This window comes from Excalfactoria chinensis, chromosome 11 (assembly GCF_039878825.1).
Source record: "Excalfactoria chinensis isolate bCotChi1 chromosome 11, bCotChi1.hap2, whole genome shotgun sequence".
NCBI classification, from domain to species: Eukaryota; Metazoa; Chordata; class Aves; order Galliformes; family Phasianidae; genus Excalfactoria; species Excalfactoria chinensis.
In genome coordinates, this window is record NC_092835.1 from 10,172,017 (window position 1) to 10,194,527 (window position 22,511).

The following is a 22,511-nucleotide window of genomic DNA, read 5'->3' on the forward strand; positions in this document are numbered from 1 at the left end:
CTGGGGACATGCAGCCCCAGACCATGAAAATTCCCATCCTGCAACCTCTCTGCTCTCCCAGTCAGGGGAAAGCTGGGCACTCAGGCTGCCTTGCAAACAACAGGGTCAGCAAGCATCTGGCAATCACAGGGGGGATTTGTGAAGCTGGTCAGGCACACAGCAGCATAACCAAGTACCTATGAATGAAACACTGTAGAGCAGCTGGAACAGCTGTTCTGCACTGCTCTGAGCCAGAGCTTTCCCTCATCCATGCCTGGCCCTGAAGCCCTTCAGGTGTCCCAGGCTGCTCCCACGTTCCCAGCATGTTTTCCTTCCAAAGCTGGGAGGCTGGAATTCCCCACACACAGCTGGGGCAGAGCCCAAAGAGACTGTTCTGCCTTCAGCTCACTCAGCTGTTGGCTTTCAGAACCCAACACTGCCCAGCTGGTGTATGTGATGGTGGCCAATAGGAGAAGGCTGGAAGAGTCCTACTAGCTCCTATGCAGGTGGTGGGCAGTGTCGTGGCCCTGGGTTTTCCTCTGGCTGTTCCTGGAGGAGGTGCTGTGTGCTGGACTACAAGGTTGTGGAGAAAAAGGTAAGTCCTGTGAGCTGTTGCATGAAAGTAGTTTAACTTGCAAACCTAATACATTCATGTTAACAATGATTAGCTTGAGATAAAGGCAATAGTCTCTTTAAGAAAAAGTAAAAATCATAGACTTTTTACTCGCTCCTGTGTAAGTTTGGCTAACGTCAATTTAACAGTATGTGGCCTTTTCACAGTTTTCTGTTGGGCTGTTCTGTTTTCTTGAAATTGCTTTGCTTATTTTGGGGCTGTGGAGAGAAAAAAAATGAGCTTTAAATAGAATTTTACAACAGCTCAGCTGTGCTTTCTTGTATTTTTAAGCTATACAACAAGACTATCTATACAACCGCTCAAAAAGAAAAAAGGAGCTTTTCTTGTTGTTTATGGCTTTGTTGCTGATCAGACCAACCAGCCTGTCGATGTGGCAAGCAGGTGGCATGATGCTGAGTGTACATGACAATATATGTGTAATACTATTTCCTTTAAGGAAGCTTGTGTGCTATTTCTCATTGCTGAGCTAAAGGTCAGGGTGTCAGGTGGCTCTGCAGCAAGCAACAATTCTCCGAGCTGCAAAACTTTGGCTGAAGTTGGTGACATTAACAAAGATGGAGGCAAATTGGAGGGAATCCAGAGGAGAGCAACAAGAATGATTAGGGGTTTTTCAAATGTGACTTATGAGGAAAAGTTAAAAGAATCGGATTTGTTTAGTCTAGAAACAAGAGGGCTTAGAAGGGGCCTGATAACAGACTTCAGCTATGTTTCAAAACAAAAAAGAGTTGCTATAAAATGGCTGCTTATCAAACATTCTATGCACCTACCAAAGGCAGGGAGGTGGTGTGTTGTTGGTCAGCATTGTGCCCAGGTGGTCATAAAGGCCAGCAGCATCCAGACTTGTATCAGAAACAGTGTTCCCAGCAGGAGCTGGAAAGTGATCTTCTCTGCTCCTGCTCTCTGTACTCAGCTCTGGTGAGGCTGCACCCAAAGTGCTGTGTTCAGTTTTGGGCCACTTGCTGCAAGCAAGGAACTGGAGCACGTTCAGAGAAAGGCAACAAAGTTGTTAGGGGTCTGAAACATATGTTATATAGGAGAGGCTCAGGGGATACCTTACTGCTCTCTGCAACCCCCTGGAAGGAGGTGGTGGTGGCGTGAGGGTTGTCCTCTTCTCCCCGGTAACAGCAAAAGGACAAGAGGTCTCAATTTGTGCCTGGGGAGGTTTAGGTTGGACATTAGGATACTGCTGCCAACCATTTCCATTTTAACCATTTGACACAACTTTCAGGCTTTTTCTGCCAACAGTTCCTATCACCAGGAGTTTCCCATGCTGCATGAAAGCAGGGCTGGCCTTCTCTCTTGTGGCAAAGGGAGAGATGAACATGGTCAGCATCACTATTGCCTTGTCTAACCCTCTTCTACAGGCATTGGTGGCACAGTGCCTTGCCCCTGCAAAACAGGTGTAGCAGTGCTCCCATAGCCAGGTACCAGCTGCAGGCACAGCTCCTGCTGCCCAGCTTTCCTCTTCCCCACATCAGCCATGCAGCCAAGTCACTCCCAACAGGAGTCAGGGACACTTCACTCCTTTCCCCTTACAGCAGGAGCCCTCCCAGCCTTTCAATGCAGGCTTCAGGTTTCTCAGACCAGCACATGTTGCATAGATAACAGACAGCACCTTTTAACTCTGTAATTATGTAGCACGATGGATCCTGCAGTACAGCTGGAGTCCTAGTTACTCCTCAGAGAAGCCTATTATAACGGCACAATCCACGTATCAGTAATAAAGTGTTTCGGAGACTCATAGGAATAAATAAACTATGTTAACATTTGGGCCCTGTTAACAAATTTTACTTTAATCAAGTCTTCACTGCTCAGCTTCCAAATACAGGCATTTAAGTGCCAAAACAGGGCAGCCAAAAGGTCCTGGGTTCTTCAGAATGTCCACAGGGTATGTGCCCATGGAGCAGAGACCCACAGGTGTCTCCAAGGCCATGTGTTTTTTGCCTTGATCCCCAGTGGACAATACCTTCCAGGTGTTATGTCTGTCTCAAGGCTCCTACTGTAACAAAAAACTTCCTTCTGCTTCTCATACACATTTTAGTGCACTTAGAATGTTTTTCATGTAGCAGACCTTGACCAGAGAACTTAATAGTTTGTAGTGTGTTTAAAATTTAGGACTTTTTTGGTCTTTAGTGTTTTTTTGTTTCTTTTTTCTCTGTGTAGGTTTTTAAGTCCTTAAATATTCTGTCTTTGCTTCTTGTGTCCTTCCCCCTTCAGTAAAGCAGATAATATACACTTCCAATGGAGCATGCAGCAGGTCTGTGCAAGCTCTGCTAGGGAGAGAACAGGATTGATTCACTGCTAGAAACTGTTGCTTGTAACATGGCTGATAGCAGGCCAGAATGGCAGAAGGTGAATCTGTTGAAAGACTTATTTTTAATAAACTCTAGGAATTAAAATTGCAGTAAAAGGTAAAAACATTATTTGAGCTACAAAGTGTCATTCAAATACTGGTTATTACTCAAGGACTAGTGCCACCATATACATGTGGGAGACTGCATACTGTAACATTGAATGTTGTGCTGTGCTGACAAGCATCCGTTTGAAAAATAATGGCTTTGCCAGAGATACAGTCCTTTGCTGTAGGGAGCAAAGGAGAGGCTGGTAGGGCAAAGATGGGAAAAGTTTTTGATGTGTTTCAATGAAAAATGGAAATGAGATGCTAATTTCTTCCAAATTGCTCTTCCTGAGCCTTATGGAAGGCTCTGGTGTGATGTGCCCAGTTGTGTCCTGGGGCAGAACCTGAAGCTCTAGATGTCCTTCAGCTGTGGCTCTGCCATACCTGTGGCCCTTCCTATTTCACGTACCTACTTATCCTCACCTTAACCCCCACTCAGCCGAACTGTAACCCCAATAGAAATCCTATTGTAGCTGTCACCCTAAGCTTGTCCTAACTGTAACTTTAATCCTAAATCTACCCCTAACCCTAAATATAACCATATCCTAGCACCAAAACTAACTCAAATGGAAACCATGTCCATACTTACGTGTATGTCAAGCTGAACTTTTTTATGCTGATGCATTCTACTGGTGATGTGCCTCCATAAATTCTTACAGGTGTCTTATTAAAACCCAAGCAGGCCATTAGTTATTTGTTTGTTTTTTAAGGGAGACAATGATCTATTATTACAAATTGTAGCAGAAAATAATAGGTGTTACAGGAAATTAAATTAATTTAGTTCCATTCTCTTGGGTGTGTTACATATCGTGACCCTCCTGCCATTAACAAACCCACTGTTAAATCCATCAGAGTTGATCTACGTTTAGCTATTCGTTTTATGTATATTAATTTGAACAGAACATTTATTTGGCTTAAATTTTATTTTCAGTGGTGGAATGTATGTTCCAAACGCGAGCACAGACGATTTGCTAGGATTTAGTTAGGAGGAATGTGGAATGTTAGTTTACAAAGATAATAACCGGGCTATTAAAACCAACAACCCCTTTTAAAGCAAACATACCATTAAAATATAGGAACAGTTTATAGTGTAAATAAAATTGAAGATATGGATTATTTAAAGATAAAAATTTTAGGGGTAGCTATGAGGAAAAAGTTGAATAAAAATGTATTTAATTGCACCACATTTTTTATTTTATTTTTTTTCCTAAAGTGAACTTCAAAATGCAAATAAAGGATGATAGTTTATGGGAGGGAAAAAGACAACTACGCAGAGTGACATTAGAAATCCATTTTACTTATGGAGATGTATAATAGTGATTTGACTTTTATTTTCTAATCTGAATCAGATTTCAAGGGGAAAAAAAAAATTGTGCCTAAACCCGTAAATGGCAGAATTTATCTTGCTTGTGAATCCATACAGTGGAAAGGGAAGCAAGACATTTGCTTCTAGATCATTCTCCTTGTCTGAATGACAAATACAATAATTCCCTCTATTAGCCAGATCCATTGTCTTTATTTTGCACAGAAGTACTGTATTGCTGAGGTAGACTTCCACTGCTATGCATATTTTAAGGGTTATTTGGCAACACAAGTAAAGCTAAAAGTAGCCTCTTAATCTAATTAATTGACATTTCTGAATCTTGCTTTCACAACAACACATGGTTTCATGTTCTGGGTTTTAGCACTTGTCAAGCTTTTTTGGAGAATGTTTTGGTCAGAATGACAAGATAATTTGTGACTGAGGCTCCAAGCTAGAGAAGTGTTTAAGGCTATAATGATTTATTATCATCACAGAATAACAAAATTTACAAAGCGTTTCATCAGAATTTTTGAAATAAGTTTACCACCGTGGTAGAAGCACACAGGGAGGGGGGTGTCTTCCTACACAAATGCCAGGGTGACTTATTGGTAATAATTACTACGTTAAATTTATTTCCAAGCTTTTTCTTGACAGACTCGCAGCATGGTTAGAAAGACAAAAGGTGAGAGAATGGTAACAACCAAGGAGGTAGAGCTCTGCCTTTTTGTTTAAACAAATGCTGTCACAAAACAACAATAATAATAGTAATAATATCTTTTTCTTGCAATAAATAATGTATACGTATGTTAAACTACCCGCTGAATGTCCCAGGACTGAACGTCCTGGCAGGAGGTGTGTGAATAGTTGCACTGTGAAAACTTCAACCCAGTGAATGTTAGTGCCTTTGGTGTCCAAAAATAAATACAGAACAATTTGCTTAAAGGGCAAAATAGGTGATGTGGCGGAGTGACAGCACATTCATGGGGTGGAGTTTGTGGACTTGAAGGCAACTGCTATAAAAAGAAGTAAGGCAACCTCACTAAATTTGACTTCATCTTGCTTCTCTGTTAAGAGAGCTGCAGATGCCGACTTCGAGACAAGATGTCTGACTCTGAACACAAGGCATTTCCACTTACTCTCTGTGTTACTATGATTTACTTGTTATGTAATTAAATACCTTGAAACCTTTGGCATTGTTAATTTAGACAAAGTTGTGACAGTTGTTTGACTTCAAGGCCAGGAATAGCAGTCACTTCTCCAATGCCCTTCAGTGATTTTGAGGTGGTCATGTTGTTTGATTATCAAATGCGTACCTTTCCAGAGCTACCTTCTTAAGGAGACAGTCAGCAAAGATAATATATGTTTGCATTGAGCTTTTTGCCTCAAAGCATCGCATGGGCAGAAAAACATACAATAATTAAAGCTAATTTCTAGGGCACTGGCATTGTGGTATCGCTGCCCTTTGCAGTACGTGGTGAACTGATTTCAGGTAACTTGTGAGCTGGCACAGGGAGTGAGCCAGTGTGTTCCAGGCATTTTGTTCTTTTCACAGAGCTGGTCAGGCACTTGCATTTAGTGAGCTGGAATGCAAAAAGATGTGTCTCGCGTCTCTTCCGAGAGCTTGCCAGACTCAGTCTCTGATGGATTTCTGGCAAGAGTCAGTTCCGGAGCTGAGGACCCACCACAGAGTATCTATTTATTTAAGCTATTTATAGCATTTCTAAAGAACTCCTCACTGTATTATCTCAGCATGTCACAGAAATTAAAGGTACACCATGAATTAAAGGTATGCCACCGTTACCCTTAGCTGCCTGCCTGAAGGCCTTGCAGGGCTCCCGGGGGCCAAGCATGGAGGTCGGGGCCGGGGACAGGCAAAGCTATGGCATCCATCCATTCCTACAGCAGCTGAACACAGCCACGGGACTGCAGCAGGTCCACGTGCAGAAGGCAGATGCGTCTGTTCTCTACCAACCCAAGTGTCTGTGTGGTTCAACAGGCAGCTCAAAATGGAGCTTTTTATTGTAGCTGAGCCTATTAATTACACATATGTTAAGCACTGAACTCAGCTCCGGATAGATGATGAATAGATGCAATCTTACAGCAGATGAGCAAAGATGAGAGACCTAAGCTAGCAACCTTGAGGCAGACAGCAGGAAGAAAATCACTGCAAGAGGTGCCACACTGAGCTGCTCTGCACACTTGGCTATGTGTGTCCTGTTGCCACCGAGTGAAGGTTTCATGCCTGGGGGGTAGAGAACTTGTCTCCACCTAATCTTGAATTTTATCATGAACAGAGAAAATAATAAAACTTCATCCAGGCTCAACAAGAAGCTCTAGGGTGACCAAAAGCCCTCTGTCTTAATGTCTGTAAGTGTTGAAGTCACGTTAGACATATCTCTGGGAGGATTCCCATAGAAATGCAAAAAAAAAACTGGTGAATATGGCGTTTGTGGCACTTTTTAAGTGGGAATCCCTGATAGAGCCACAGCAACTGCTCTATAGGTTGTTCAGAAGTAGTTACCAGTTACAGAGCAGTCACCTTGCTACCAAAGATGTCATTGGTGTGTTCTGAAGAAGATGTGAAAGCAGTTGACTGATCATCATGTTTGCTTAGATTCTGTTAATTGTCGTGAGCAGGCAGTTAGGCCTCACTCCATCACCTCTGCCCCTCAAATCAGTTAAATGCACTGACCAGAAGTGGAGCTGGGGCTCTTTGCACTGGAGCTGCAATGTAATTGCTAGAGTTGGCGCTGAACTACCTTCCCAATGATTTTTCCCAGAAAGGAAGTTCAGAGACTGGGTCATAATTGGTAGACTCATTAGTATTAAATTATGTGGGTTTTATTAGGGGCCAGACATTCACTTGTTTAAATGTAGCTGGCATTTTAATGCCTCTCTAAGGGAATGTAATACATACTGCATAGGCAATACATACTGACTTTTATTGGTACAGACCAAGCTCACAGGTGATAGGGGCACCTGCTTGTGTCGGTTTAAGGCTCGTGCAATGGGTTAGTTTCTGCAGTTAAGATACAGAATGGCAGAAAAGAGGCAACACCTTCTTTTTCTCCCCTGTCCTTGCTAGAAGAGTAAGAACCTTTTACAGGAACTGATGTCCTTTGAGGATGTCTTTATGGGTAACGAGAACAATAATAACTACTTATAGGGACTATTCGAAATGCTATAGAAGTCAGGCATCGTTTCAGATTGACCATGCCCCTCAGGATACAGCTGCTTCATATCCCTGTGAAACTGAACTGCAGCACAGTAGTGCACTGTGGCTGTCAATGCTGCATAAAGCATGCAAGCACAGGAACAAAGAAATAGACATCTAGGTGAACTTGGGGGTGCTGTATCTCTAAAAATTATTATACATTTTAACATGAGCTTCCTGTAAAAAAAAAAAAAAAAAAAAAAAAGCCTTTTTCATCCCATATCCTTTGCAAAATGTAAATGAATAAATTATTGGTGCATTTTCTGAGACTTCTGCATGTCCATTTGGCTTAACGTTGCCTATTTTGTGATGTACTGAATTTCCTCCTTCTTTAGGCAACTTACTTATCTGTTTAAAAATCTTGGAGTGTTTGACAGTGCATATTTAAATTCAAGAAAAAACAAAGGTGGAAATAAACAGACTGCTCCATAGGGGGTTCCCAGGAATTGAAAGATATGTAGCGCACCTTAGGCTGATCCAATCACACTTGGATTAGCTGGAGAATTGCTGTGTGGTTAACTAACTTGCAGGGTGATATGGGAAAGCAGTCTCTGAGTGTAATTAAATGATAAGTTCACATTCAAGGGACTATTGTAAGTTACTGAGACTGTCATATACAATGCCAAAAATAGGCTGTCTCATGATGAATACCCTTATTAACAGCTACACTGCTCTGTGTTCATATGATGTGGCAGGGGAATTCGACAGGACCTAGTTCTGTTTGTTAAAGATCTCCCAAAAGATTGTATATGAGATTGATATAAAAGATGTCTACATCTGAAAAGCAAATAGACTGTACACTTTTAGCCCGTGATGGCGTGGCTGTTAATCATGTGTTAATAGTCAGATCTAATGTGGATTCACCTCTTTGTTGAAAAATAGTTTTGATTACATCAAGTACACCAATCAGAACTTTGTTATTACCCAGAGAATCTGTCTAGGAATAGTTTATGTTCATTACAAATCAATTTTAAAGAGTGGCCTGGTGGTCCTGCAAGATGACATCTCCACCATTTTTAAGTTTCATTATGGGAACTGTTGCTGAGGATTCTTCAATTTTTATTGCAAATGTGTGTCAATTATAACTCTTTCGCTAATTTTATGCTTTGTCAATAAAAATACCCTAGTCCAGCCAGGAAGCTATCAGTCCTTCCAATACAGTCTTCTGGTAGGCTTAGAAGGTTCTCAGTGAATCTTAAATGGGGAAAATGAGCATCTTACCCTTTGGGTTCATAAAATCTATGGGAGCAATTGAAAAAGCTTCATTTGGTCACTTCTGTGAAATTTGGATCAACCACCGTGATCTAATATAAAAGGCTAACATCTATGCCCTTTGTTTTCCAAGTACTTTGTCATCTACTGTGCACAGGACATTCAGGCATTATTTTTCTGAACAGACAGATGTAAAAGGAAGAAGAACTGGCTATAGACTATTTTAGAAGAAAGTGTATTCAGTTTCACCCAAGACACAGTCTCAAGAAATCTGTTGCATTGCTATCATTGAAAACCATCTCCTGCAATTTCTTTGGCTGCAGTTGTTGTTTCTATATATATCCGAATCTGGTTTTGTTCTCAGATCTTTCACGTCACTGTGTGTGCAGTGGAGAGAATAAAATCAAGAACCACCTCAGTGTTGAGGTGAAGTTCTCCTATATGCCTTGATGTCTTGACTACTTGAAAATCAGCTGCTGCTAAGAACATTGTCTTAAGGAATGGAAAGTTCCATCTATAGAATTAGGATTCTTTATTTCCTTGACGTAGACTGGTTGGAGAATAGGAAATAATTTTCTTGCGGATGTGGGCAAGCAAATAGGTGAACAAGGATGAATTTCTGAATGCTGTGATTTATCTGCAAGTACATAGGCTTGACTTCAATTTGAGCAAAGTGCATGTTGGTACCAAGGCTGCAAAAGCCTACTCTTTGCTAGGCATTGTAAAGTTGTGTGTGCCCAGGTGGCTATGTAGGCCAATAGTATCCTGGCTTGCATCAGAAATAGTGCAGCCAGCAGGAGCAGGAGGTGATCATCTATTTGTACTCAGCTCTGGTTATGCTGCACCATGAATATTGTGTTCAGTTTTGGGCCCTTCACTGCAAGCAAGACTTCAAGTCACTGGAGTCTGTTCAGAGAAGGCAACAAAGATGTGAAGTGTCTGAAACGCAAGTCTTATAGGCAAGGGTCAGGGGAGACCTTATCACTCTCTACTGCTCTCTGAAAGGAGGTGGTAGTGACATGGGGGTTGGCCTCTTCTCCCAGGTAACAGCAACAGGACAAGATAATTATATTTACTTTCTTGTTGAGTGTGAGTCAAACTGGTGATGTCCCAGGACTACACAAGCCATGGGCAGGAGTATTTCTGACTGTAACACCTGCCTCTACGCTTAGCCTCTCTATAAAGGCATTTGGGCACTAAAAGCAGTTTGGACTACTGCATCAGGAGTTAAATCATCTGCGTTTTTCACTGTCATATAGCTGGGAAAATGTTGGGGGGAATAAGAAGTTATTAGCTGAAAATCTCAAATCTGGGGGTTTTAATCACACTGAAAATTGACTGAAATATAGCTGTGTTGATGTGTGTAGAGTGAACTTGATTTTGCATTCTCTTGAAATGCATGAAAATGTGTGGAAAGAGGACATAAAAATATTTGTACACAAAATGCTTTCAATGTGATTTGTATGACACAAATCCAAGGTGATAGTGCATTTTTTCATTCTGCATTCTAAGGACATGTGTGTCTAAGATGAAGAAATTCCTCAAACTCTACTTTTTGAAACAATGTACTGCAGTACAATTAGCTGCATCGACAGGGATACAGAACTGCTGTATGTGGGAACATGGAAAGCTGTTTGGTTGAAAAATACACACAAAGTAGTTTTTGCCTTTCTGCAGGCTTTCTATTTTGAGCATGCTCAGTAGGAATAAATTTGTATTGCCATCTTTTACATGCATGTAGGTTTTGCAAGCCAGCAGGAAGTTATTAATCTATCGCTTACTATTAAGATGACAGTGATGTTTAAATCCAGAACTCAAGTAGAATGTGCATCACAATTGGATGTGGCTGAGTAGCAGTCCCAGAAGCTTCTTTATGATATGTGATGGATCTATAAGACAATTGTTTCAGGGCACTTTTGTGTATATTGTTAATATGATGCATGATGACGTGACCAATTATAGTAAGCTAATGTTCAAACAGCATGTCACAACCTGTGTATCAATGTATTAGATCTCTTCTCTCAACAAACAAATGAAACTGAGAGTAAGATGAGTTGAAGAGTCATTGACCTCATAAAAGGTCAAAATCCCCTTATACTGACCTCCATACTACGACATAATTATTAGAACATTATTCAAATCTGTGACGGGGAAGAATTAGCTTTAATCTTTAAAAGTGTGATTTGATTTGTCAGAAAAAAGCTTGTTGTAAATTTCCAGAGGTGGAAAAATTAATCCATAGTAGAGTTTATGGTGCTAGAAGTGCTTCTGAATTCCCCTGTGCAGCTAGCTCCTTTCTCAAAATGCACTGCTGGGTTCAGGTGAGGAGTTGCCACTGCCTTGCTCTTCTCAGCCTGGGCTAGGATAATTGGCAGTATAAATGCTCCCTTGGACAGTGGCTGTGCAAACTTCTGTCATTTCAGCAGTGAAAGAGAAAGTCCAACATGGGCCATTGTCATTCCTGTTGGCCGGAAAGTGTTTGAGGAGCATGAGCTCCAGAAGGGTTGTGTGGTATCTCCCAGCACTGAGTGATGTGTTTTGAGGTCCTGCTATTACGTGCAGAAATGTACCTGCCTGATCTTCCTTGGCTAAGTGTCACAAACAGTGGCTTGTTTCTATTGAAATCCTATCCTTGCCACACTTACCCATCATGGCAAAGCATCTATGCTATAGCTGATGGAAACTGTGGTATGCTCCCAAGGAAAATATTCAGATGTAAATCCAAAGTGCCTTACAGTTGCATACCGCACACCTGTTTCTGCAGGTGGTCAAACACAGCGTGTGGGGCCAGAATTTGGTCAGTGTGTGACAGCAACAAGGTGATCTTCCCACTTTAGAGTACTTTGGGCTCAACGTGGTCATTCTGGTTACTTTTATAGAGGATATATGAACCTACCGTTCTGTTGTGTGAGCAGAACCTGTTATGAGGTAACATAAGTTGAGAGGTAACCTTTCAGCAGAATAGTTTGAGTTAAAATAAAGGAATTGAAAAAGAGTACAATGACCAAAAAAATCTATAAAAATGCAATTGCACTAATATAATTTTATCACTTATTTAAAAATTTAGTCGACCCAAAAGACTACCAAGTGTGAAATTAAGGAACAGCTCCTCTACTTTTATGGAAATCACTCTTCTTCACTTGTCTAATAGCCTGATTTTGTCAGATCATTTATTTCCATGGTTTTAAAATGAGCTTGACAGACAGAATTTTATAACACCACTTTACTGCAAATAAGAACATCATTTTCGCTTATTAAAACTGAAGCTTAGAGAAAGCATTAAAATTAACAGTTCACTCTGCTTTAACCTTTTGAATACTACTGTGACTTTACGCTCCAGACTATGTGTAAGGAGTGACTTGGTGGCTGCTGGGTATGCACCCAGAGCTGAGCTCTGGAAGGACTACTGGGTGAGGAGCTGCTGCAGCTGTACCCAAATCTACTCGTGCTCACCTTGATAATTCTGTCTGTGCAAACATTTAAAACACCACTGACAGAAATGAATACTTGCTCCAGTCAAGGTGACTTCAGGCATCAGAACAGTGCAGTAAAGAGAGGCAGCGAGTCAGTGTGTTATAGCAAACATGGTCTGAGATTATAGGCATGTATCTGCATATAGCAAACACCATAAAATGCAGCTTATTCTCCTAACAGATGTTTCACTTTCAGTATGATTTTCCTTTCTGAGCAATGAAAACTTTGACTGATCTTGGAGGTCACTGACAGATGATGAATTCTGTACTTCATAGCTGGCAGTAACTCAAACATCATGGCAGTGGTGGTGAGATGCAGCCTCCCCCTGCCTGGCTCATCTCCAGGGAGGAATGTCATCTTCACAGCTACAGCTGGACCTTATCTGCTTTGGGGGTGTTTAATAATGACAGTTTAGATCAGGTTTTCCCATGCATGTTCATCAGCCTTGTTTTGTTCTCAGTTGCATGCCTGGAGTTATTCATTGCCATCAGTTCTTGCCCCGGTGCTATGTCTCTTTTGAAAACTAAATTGGTGGAGGAGTGGGAGTCCTAGGCAGGGCAGTGTTGCTGGGCTTAAGCTGCTCCCTCTTAGCAAAACTATCCTTTTGCTAGCAGTGGATATTCCTTGAAGTTAATGACGATGATAAAAACAGATTTTCTTTCTTACATTGTCAACATTTTAGTAGATAACAAGGACAGATCCCTCCCAGGATCTTCATTGGAAAAACTGATTCAGATTGTGGCAAGGCATTTACACCCTTTCTCTGCCAGTCTGTACAACCTAAAAATGCAGGCAGTAGTGCAAGAACTGCAGCTGCTAAATGTATCTCCATTCAAAGGCTTCTGTACCTTGGCTCTTAAAGTCACCCATCTGCAGATCAGCAGAGTATAACAGTCTTCTCTTCAGCCCCAGTGAGTTTTCCCATGTTTCAAAACATGCAGGCTGTAGGGGCAAGGACTCAATGTCTGTCTTTTGTGTTTAAATTAAAAAGGTGATTGAATGAGAAAATGCTTGCTTCTGGTTTTGACTATAGAGGTCATCCATCTTTAATCCAAACCTCCTTTTCCTCTTTCTGTTGTCTTGGCAAAAGATTTTGGTAGACTTCATTTCCTGCCATCAAATATTCTGCAGTCTTGTTTCTGTGCAGACCCTTATTGCCTGTTTTCACTGTAGCTACAGTTTCACTTCATAGTAAAAAAGATTCCTATGCAAGCTAATAACTGCTTTTGAACCCTTCCAAATGAAAGATGTGTATGATGTCTCAGTATTATAAACATTGCATTGTCCTTCTTACAGCCTTTTGTTCTTAATATACCTTATAACATGAGAGAACATGCTAGATAGAGAACAAGTAGCCCACAGATTTCTCTACCAGCACTTGCTGCAAGTCCAGATTTAGTTTGAGTTCTAATTGCTGTATCCTTTTGGTGTGATTAAACCATCATTCCTTGCCTTTAAGGATCAATCCTCTGGACCGCAGGTTGAGAATCAAATTGCCTGCGTGCCCTGAAGTCTGAGAATCAAATGAAGAAGTTTACCACATGGAGACTTCAAATTTTACTTGAACTAAGTCTAAAAAATGACCAGAGAACTTTTTACTGTGGTAGGGAATTAATCTTCCATTCCTCTAAGAAGCACTGTACAAGAAAGGCTGTACAGAATGCAGTAATGTATGGTTGTGTTACTGGAAAAGGTGCAGCCTTGCATCATCTTCATAAATGAAAAAAGCCCCTCATCAGCTCAGACTGAAATTGAAGGTGATGGTACAGGAATGTCTAGCAGCCTAAGCTTATAGTTTACCTGCAAACTTGATATGAGATAAGGAAGAGAAATTTCTGTCAGGATGACTTTGACAGCAAGTATGGAAATTGCAGAATCAAAGAATGGCTTAGGTTGGAAGGGACCTCAAAGTTCATTGAGCTCCAACCCTCCTACTGTGGGCAGGGTTGCCAGCCACCAGATCAGCCTGCCCAGGGCTCCGTCCAACCTGTTAAAGCTGAGATTTTAAATTCAGTCACAAGAACTTGAAGGACTCTGAGGAAGCATCAAGGCCGTCCTCCTGCCCTGGGGTGGTGTAACTTTCTGCTTCTGTGTCACTCCTGGCAGATGCTCGTCTCATTTTTGTTTAAGAACATTATCTGGGGAAGCTTTCCTGGGCATACTGTACATCTCTGGACATACTGTACATCTCTGGTCGTGCTGTACATCTTGTCCTCCTGTGTTTCACTGTTTTTTGCCACACAACAACTCTTTCTTAAGATCCGATCTGACTCTTCTGTAACTTAAACCTGTTATTTCTTTGTTCAGTGTGGCTTAGACCAGCTTTGAATTCATTCCTCTTTTCTGCAGCCTTTTATGTGACTACAAACTGTTATCGTATCAGCATAAATATACCTGTTTCCTTTGCTGGCATAAAGATTGTTAATTAACCTGCTAGATTATGTCTTTTTGATTTGTCGTCAGATCTAGACGTTTGCCATATGGATCACAGAAGATCCCTGAATAGGGACTACCTGGAGCCTTCCCCCTGTTGAGCGGAAGAATTACTTGGTTTCTTCACCCTATGTTGTGAGTATCGGTGCTTTCATGCATCTGAGTGTGGCATTAAACGTTATTTACAGCCAAAAAACACTTTCAGATCTTTTCTTAATTAATCCAGTACTCTTCCTGTAGCTTGACACTTAGTCTGTTCTGGGTTGGATCTGTGCAACAAGTTATAAAAGCCTTACTTTTATTTTAGCATTCAGGTCACTAATGAGAGCGCTGCATGTTGTCTGATCCAGACCTCTGTGTGATGTCTCCTTTTCATTTTGATAGTGAAGCCCTGATAACTACTATTAAGGTATGGTTTTCACCCAGCTTTGTGCCCCCCTATTACATTTCCATCAGCATTATGTGGGACATTGCATTAGAAACCAGGGACAAGCGATAGTTATTTAGGTGTGCCTGGGAGTTCAATGAGTACGGATGCATTAATATGCACTTGGATTTTTTGACTGTTCGGTGAATGGATGCACATTTTTATTGGTGCAGATGGTGCTTTTTAAAAGTGATGCACAGAAATTCACTTGCTAATGAAAATTGCTAAGATATCATAAAGAAATGGGTTATAGGCTTCAGAAAACCAAAAACGAAACTGAATCTAATTATCAAAGAAGAAGGTGTGCTGCTGTGAATCTGATTGAGATTTTATGTAAATCCCGTCCAGCTAGTCCACTCCAGCATTTGATTTAGAAGTCTAATGGGCAGTAAGGGCGTGCAGAATGCAGACTGTGGGCAAGCTGCAAAGCAGCAGCTTTGGTGAGCTACTAGTTTAAGTGACAGACTTCTGCTGAGGTTTTTGTCTGCAGTGTCTGGTGTTGGGGATAATCAGACCATAGTGACCCAAAGCTCTGGGTTCACAGTGATGGAAAGTAGAGTTCTAAATCCTATGGACACATCCTACATCCCAGCACAAGCTGTCAAAAACAACAACAATCATCATAAATATAGAGGTAATAACTGTTATGCACCAGTCACTTTAAGCACTTCGTAGTTCCCCAGGCTTTAAAGTAGTGGTGGTCTGTTCCAAAATGTAAGTTTATGGAAGAAAGGTCTCTGCAGTCTGTAGTTCATTCCAGTGTTGAAGCTGTATCAGATGGAAGTGACATGGAGGTTTGCATTTGAACCAGTCCAGCAGACGGCACAATGACCTGTTCTGCTTTCCATGTTGTTGCCCTTTCTGTGGTTCCCAAACTGAAGAATTCCAGATGTTCTGTATTCTTCATTGAAATGTCTGAAATTAGAGGAAGGATTTCACCTGTAACATTGGATCATGCTTTTTTACTGTAATTCTTGACAGTCCCAGCTTGTAGACTGCCTTCACAACCCAAGGACCTCATGCAAGGACCTTTAAACTGCACCACTAAGCAACAAAGCTGGCTCCTACAGTAGAAAACATGTACTTACTGAAAGAAAGGCTTAGTGTAAAGGATGTAACTATAATTTGTGCCATAAGCTGTCCACATGTTTTTATACACCACTAGAAACCTCACTGGCTTTTGCAAGCCTTCTTCCATTTCAGTATGAGAAGAATAAATGTCACTTTGCTGTCCTACTCCTACCCAGAGTCAGTTTAAACTGGAGGTATTTGGCTTAGATTGCAGTACTGATGTTAAGGCATATTGAGGCAAACCCTTTATTCATCAGTTCTGTGATGAGCCCTCCATGCGTAGCACCGTCTTTATCATTCCTCCCCATAATTCGATGTTAACATTTTCCTTTTCCTTGGTCTTTAAGATGTAAATAATCATCTGATTAAATATCTCTTGAGAAGATTATGCTATGGATAGAGGACTGTCAGTGCGCCCCTCACAATCAATGTTTCACTTGTTTATGTGATATATGTACACCTGTGAGTAGTTGCCATTACCCTTGATTGCAGCGTGGGAGACTCCTAGCTTCAAACACAACCATGCAAAAATCTGTCTTTTTTAAATAGTGTCTTTTTGCAAATGCAGAAGTGAGGAAAGGCACTGACTGTAGATAAACAAAGCCGCATTAATGCTGAGTGGGAAAGGTGGTAGCAAGAATGTAACAGAGACTGAAATGGCTTTGGTCCCTCCAGTGCTGTTAGCCTGCTGGCTTATAGAGAGCACGTCTTGTTGGGGAAAAAAACAAGAACACCAAACTTGTTTTTTTTTTCCTTAAAAATAAACTTCCCGTTATTTGTAATGCTAGATGAGACATCTTTCAGCGCAGCATCAGATACCTTTACTTACAAAATCTTACCTGAGGAATTAATTTGCATCAGCTTCCAAAAGTGCTGCTTGTGGATTGAACATCCAGCTCGAAGCTGCACAGAGCAGAACAATAAAAGGCAATGCATCAAGTGGAGAGAAGTTTCCTACTAATGTAATGCAGGGAATAGCGTTAGGGCCAGTGTTATTTAACATCCTCGTTAATGATCTGAAAGAGGAGAGTAAACAGCCGGTTAATGAAATTCACAGATGATACTAAATTGCAGACATTATAAATATCACTGAGGGCAGCGAAATAATAGAAAGGGAACTGAGATCAGAAACATGCCAAAGAAATAAGGAAAGGAATGTCAGCTGGGACAAATGTAAGGTAATGCCCTGGGGGAAAATGGAAGCAGCTCTGCTGTCTGGGAGGGGAAGCCTGACAAGCAGGATCAGAGGCAGATTTCAAAGGCACCCCAACTCTGAGGCGCAGCCTGGGACAGACCAGGATCCAGCACTCCACATGCAGCTCTGTGCTATGGATACAGTGCAGCATTAGCAGCCAGCTGCTCTGCACCAGAGTGGGGAGATTCATCCACCAGAGCCGAGGGCTGCCCTCCTCCCGGGAATCCTCTGTTGGTTGTACTTTGGCTGTGGGGCTGCTTTGTGTTGGCACTGAGAGGCAGAGCAGCTTTAGAGGCTGGGAACGGGAAAGAAAGGCGAGGAGGAGGAGAAGGCAGCAATGTGAAAATAAGGTGTTATTCAGCATGGAAATTCTAGAGTGGATATCAGGGGAAAAACTTCTAGTGTTGAGATGTAATTAATCAGCAGAATAGCCCTCTGACGGGGGTAGTGGAAACATCACCACTTGGCAGCTTTAAGCACTGAATGGAGGGGAAATACTGGGAAAAATGAGAGGAAAGAATCTCAAGTAATAGAGGTGGGCTTAGGTGTGTGTTCAGCTGGCCTGCTTGGTCTTAGCAAACCAAGATAAAAATCATCAGTATCTTTCACTGTCACAGAGTGTCCCTCACAAAAGTGGGGATTCTGGAGCATTTTTGTACATCTCAGTCACAGGAGCATTTTCACCAATATACCCTTACTGCACTGTACTGAGATCTATGCAGTAACTTTACGTGTGTTGTTTCTCATCTGTGGCTGAATGGATGTCAGTCACAATGAAGACTAAAGAGGGGGAAGAGCATTAAAGCTCTTCTTGGCTCTGTGCAGCTCTCTTTCAGTTCTGTGCTCAGAACATTCAAAATGGTTATCAAGGATGTAGAAAATTTTACTACTGTAATTACAGCAAAAGGCTACCTGTCAGGAAAATAAATGCAAGTAGTCAAACACAAATATGAATCTGGCTTTGAACCGGGGGAGCCATTCAGCCATGCTATGGGGAGGCAGCATTCCCAGTGACGTCAAATTCTTATGCCAGGGTCGAACTGGGCTGTGAACCAAACCTGCCACGTTGGAACCAAGTACTCTGGAAGCAGACTATGGATGTTCAACTTACAGGAATATGAAAAACATGGCTGCATGTTGTCCTGCTGCTTTCTGAATAATGTCTCCAAGGAAATTTAAGGAGGTAAGTGAATGTGTGTGCCTAAAAGAATGGCAAAGTATTTATAAAGGCCTTGTAAGGAAATATGTATTCTTTATTCTTAGAGAGAACACTTGGAAATTCCTCAGTGCAAAATATGCCCAAGGAAGTTATCTTCTCAGTGCAAAATCTCACATTGTGATGGCTTTCATAGTCCGTCCAGGATCTGACTGGAGAAACTGTAAGTACAAAATATGAATGAAAAGATTTCCCATGTTGCAAATAATGGGATGAGTGCTCTGGGAAAATGCTAAATCCTTCTTTTCAACTTGCACTTCTGGGGACTGACTATGAGGTTGTGGGCTTGACTAATGGTTGATCAAATGTAGATCTATAGTGGAATTGTCAAGAATGAGTTATGGAATAGTATTTTCTGGAGAGTTTGCCAGGTCTGCAGGTTCCAGCTTCAGATACGATGGCATCTACTACTCGTGTGTAAGCACATGAAGCTGCATGCAGACATGGTAACACCACAGTTAAAGTATGTTTAAATGTACATGTGTGTGCGTTTCCCAAAGTACTGTGGGGAAGCATAAGAGCATAAACATCCCTGTGGGGCACCTGGGCATAGGAATGGTGTTAGGAATAGCATAAAGCCTTGGCTAGACTGCTGTAGTATTTAGCAGGGTGTCTGTCTGTGCTTTCTGTGTGGGGCAGCCACACATCGGTGAAGTCATAGCACTGTTCTTTCATGTGACATTGCTGCAGCCTTCTGCAAAAGGTAAGCTGAAAATTATTCCACGTGAATCTGGTATGTTGTAGCATTTATGTGCCTCTGCTGTATTTTAATCTACTGTGAATTCAGGAATCAAGTTTCAGACTGCTGCGGTCTAAACCCAACAAACGTATTTATGCAGCAGTTGTAGAGTTGCAGTCACTGATCATTCAAACTCACAAATGAGACCAAGATGAATTTTCTTAGTCATCCCTACTAGAGCCATTCAGTTGGCTTCAGCCAGGGCAAACGTAGTCTGTATATGCATGCAGGCACATCATTTTTGCATCTGCATTTGAGCTTACTGAAATCTGTGCCAAAAACACTAGCTATAACAGCAAGAAGAGGCCTGTCAGAGACCTTGCTGACTTAAACTCAACCACTGTCATTCTTTTCCCTGACTTGGTAAGTTCTTCACTTTAATTTTTAAATTCTAGGGTCTAAATCTGGTGTAACTAATTCTTCTGCTCCAAAAATCTGAAAACAAAATGAGATGCAATAATTTTGTGAAACTGGGAATTTAATTCTGTAATAAATAAATAAATAATTCTGTAATAAAATACTTTATTCTTATATTTCATTTTCTTAGATATTAAAAACATCGTTTCAACAGAACTTTAGGGAATTTTGCTTTAAAATCTAGCGTACTGCAAGCAGTATATCAATCATTAGGAAGACATAGTACATGCTCCTAGTTTCTCTCAAGCTGTTCTAATAAAAGAACGCATTCATGACTAACAGAGTGTCAGTTCATATGGATCATCTTTACATTTCCTGAATAAGTACACTGCATATCTTGGATACTTCCCCTAGTATGTGGGAGGGAGAGCAGGGAGGGTAGAGGATCAGTGTTTGTCCCATTGTGCCTCAAACTTCCCATCTTTGTAGCTGCAGGACACAGCCATTGTTGGACTCATTGTACAGGCTGGGAAACTCCTGGACAAGAGGGGAAGAGATAGTATAAAGGCAGCTTTGTTGTTCAACCTTCAGGGTTAAGTAAATGCCTGACTTCCATTGAAGGTTAGGAAGCCAAATATCTGGAAGGATTTAAGTTTTGGTGATTGTGTTAGAAGATAATAAATCAACGGTCATAATTCTAACCCTGTGCTCCAGCAGCTTCATATTATGGAACCACTCCAGTTGTAATAGAAGAGAACTTCTCCCAGAGTCAGTGTTGCTGCTAACCTCTAATAGAGCTACCTGGATGTACAAATCTCCTTTAGATCAATGGGGCTCTCCACTCTGCTCATATTTCCTGAAGATTTATGAAGTGAGCATTGAAAGGGAACTTCATCTTTGACGAATTCTGGCATCGTGTCCGCAGTATGACAGGATGTTTGAGTTTCTTCAGTGACTTCCAGATAATTGCTCTGAATTTTGCATTTTGGATTAAACATCCTACTGGTAATTTAAAAAAAAAAAAAAAAATGTTAACAAAACCTTTCCAGGAGATTCAGCTTTTACTAAAAATGAACAGTTTAATTTCTGCTACACTGCATTTAATGTTTATGTTATCTGACAGTTCTGTCTGTACCCAGTATCCCCTCTGATTCCTTGATGGGTATTAATGATGAACTGCTTCTCAGGTATCTAAAATATTTAAATGCCCTGTTGGTCATGTAAGTGTTTTTGGAGCACATCAAAGAGCGACACATTCACAGAGGTCTCCCTTGCTCCTATGCTTTGCTGTTTTCCTTCTTGGTTCTGAATACTTGAAAACACCTGGATTGGAATGGTGCAAATAAATGACATCTGAACAGAACCTGAAAGCTGGAAACCATTAAGTTCACTCGAGGGGAACAAATTTCCGCCAGTGTTTGTCGGAGCTCCTCATGACATTCAATAGAAGTCTCCATAACTCCTAGACTTGCTGTAGGTACTCAAACTGTTTCCCTGTAGTTTGGTGCTGAGCCTGGGCTTAGAGGAAGCTTTTTGAACTGAGAAATGATTTTGGGAGGGTAGGCAAAGTGTTTGATCTCAAAACCTTGTTAGCAAACAAGAAATAGTTTCTTTTCTCAGTTTTCCTTCTTTCTTTGCCCTGCTGCTAACTCCGATCAGCTGGTCACCTACAACCTCTCAAAAGTGTCTTGGCTTTCTTGTGTGCAATGAGCTGTTTGCAAAGCAGACCCATACCAAACAACTTGACTTCTTTGTGGCCTATACTGCAGTACACCTAATCAGTATTTATAAATCAGAACTGTAAAGCAAAAGTAGGATTTTATAAGCCAAACAGTTATTGTACGGCTTCAGAGTAATAAATCAGTCACTTGTATCCTAAGTGCAAAATGAAGATTTATAAATCAAAGCATTTTATTTAGGAATTTTTCTGTATGATTTGTAAATCTGCTGTAGAATTTGTAAATCCAGATTGGGGTATGTAAATCCATTTCATGACTTATAAAGCAGTTGAATGTTTTAGCTAAACCTAATGTTTAAAATAATGATTTCTGAATCAAAACTTTCTGCTAAAGATTTACAGGCGAGTTTTATAAATCAGAGGCAAGATATATAACTCAAACCGTGAGAAGTGCAGATTTATAAATCCAACTTGTAAATCAACAGAAAAAACATCATGTTTTACACCAAATAATATTTTACAAATGGCACCTCGTACATCATGCAATCGCCGCAAATCATCTACATAGGAGTCAGGGTACATAATGTGTGACTGAATCCAAAAGAAAAACTGAGAAAGACCACACAGTGGGTTAAATGCTCAGCTTGAGCCTTCCAAGACTTGGCTTGTGTTACCAGTGAACCAAGTTCAGTGGTGCCGACCTAGTTGGTAGTGGACATTTGTCCAAATCAATACACAATGGCATAATTCATAACCTTGGCAATTGCAGCAGAGAGGAGGCCCCTCACAGGACTAACAGGGGTGCTGTAGATCATGATTGAAAAGCATTGGCAGAGTAATGTAGGGAACCTTATGCAGCACCTGTCTGCAATGCACCTGTTATGGCAGGCTGTCCCTTTTGAAGGAGCCAAAATCCACTGGAAAAAAAAAAAAAAGTAATCAAACAAACGTTTTCTCTGCAACACTTAGATGGAGGGAAAAAATGTGAGATTTTCATTGCATGCCATCATAATTAAAAGGATTTAAGAGAAATTCTCACTTTAAAAATTCCAAAGCAATTCATGTTCCCACAATGGAATTTAGGTCCAGAAGCAAATACCAGAGAATAAGACTGGCCTTGTAGGTTCGGTACAGGCTTCATGTTGTGGTGGCGGGAAGCTCTAGTTCAGGTTTGGAGGCAA

The 22,511-nt window shown here is 41.1% G+C and overlaps 1 long non-coding RNA gene across 1 annotated transcript; it reads left to right on the forward strand.

The window, feature by feature from the left end:
• Nucleotides 1-501: 501 nt before the first annotated feature.
• On the forward strand, nt 502-20,607 carry LOC140257527 (uncharacterized). Its single transcript, XR_011905045.1, has 6 exons — nt 502-574; nt 14,678-14,782; nt 14,955-15,056; nt 18,374-18,523; nt 18,604-18,719; nt 20,370-20,607. It is a non-coding gene; the product is annotated as an uncharacterized lncRNA (long non-coding RNA).
• Nucleotides 20,608-22,511: the final 1,904 nt, after the last annotated feature.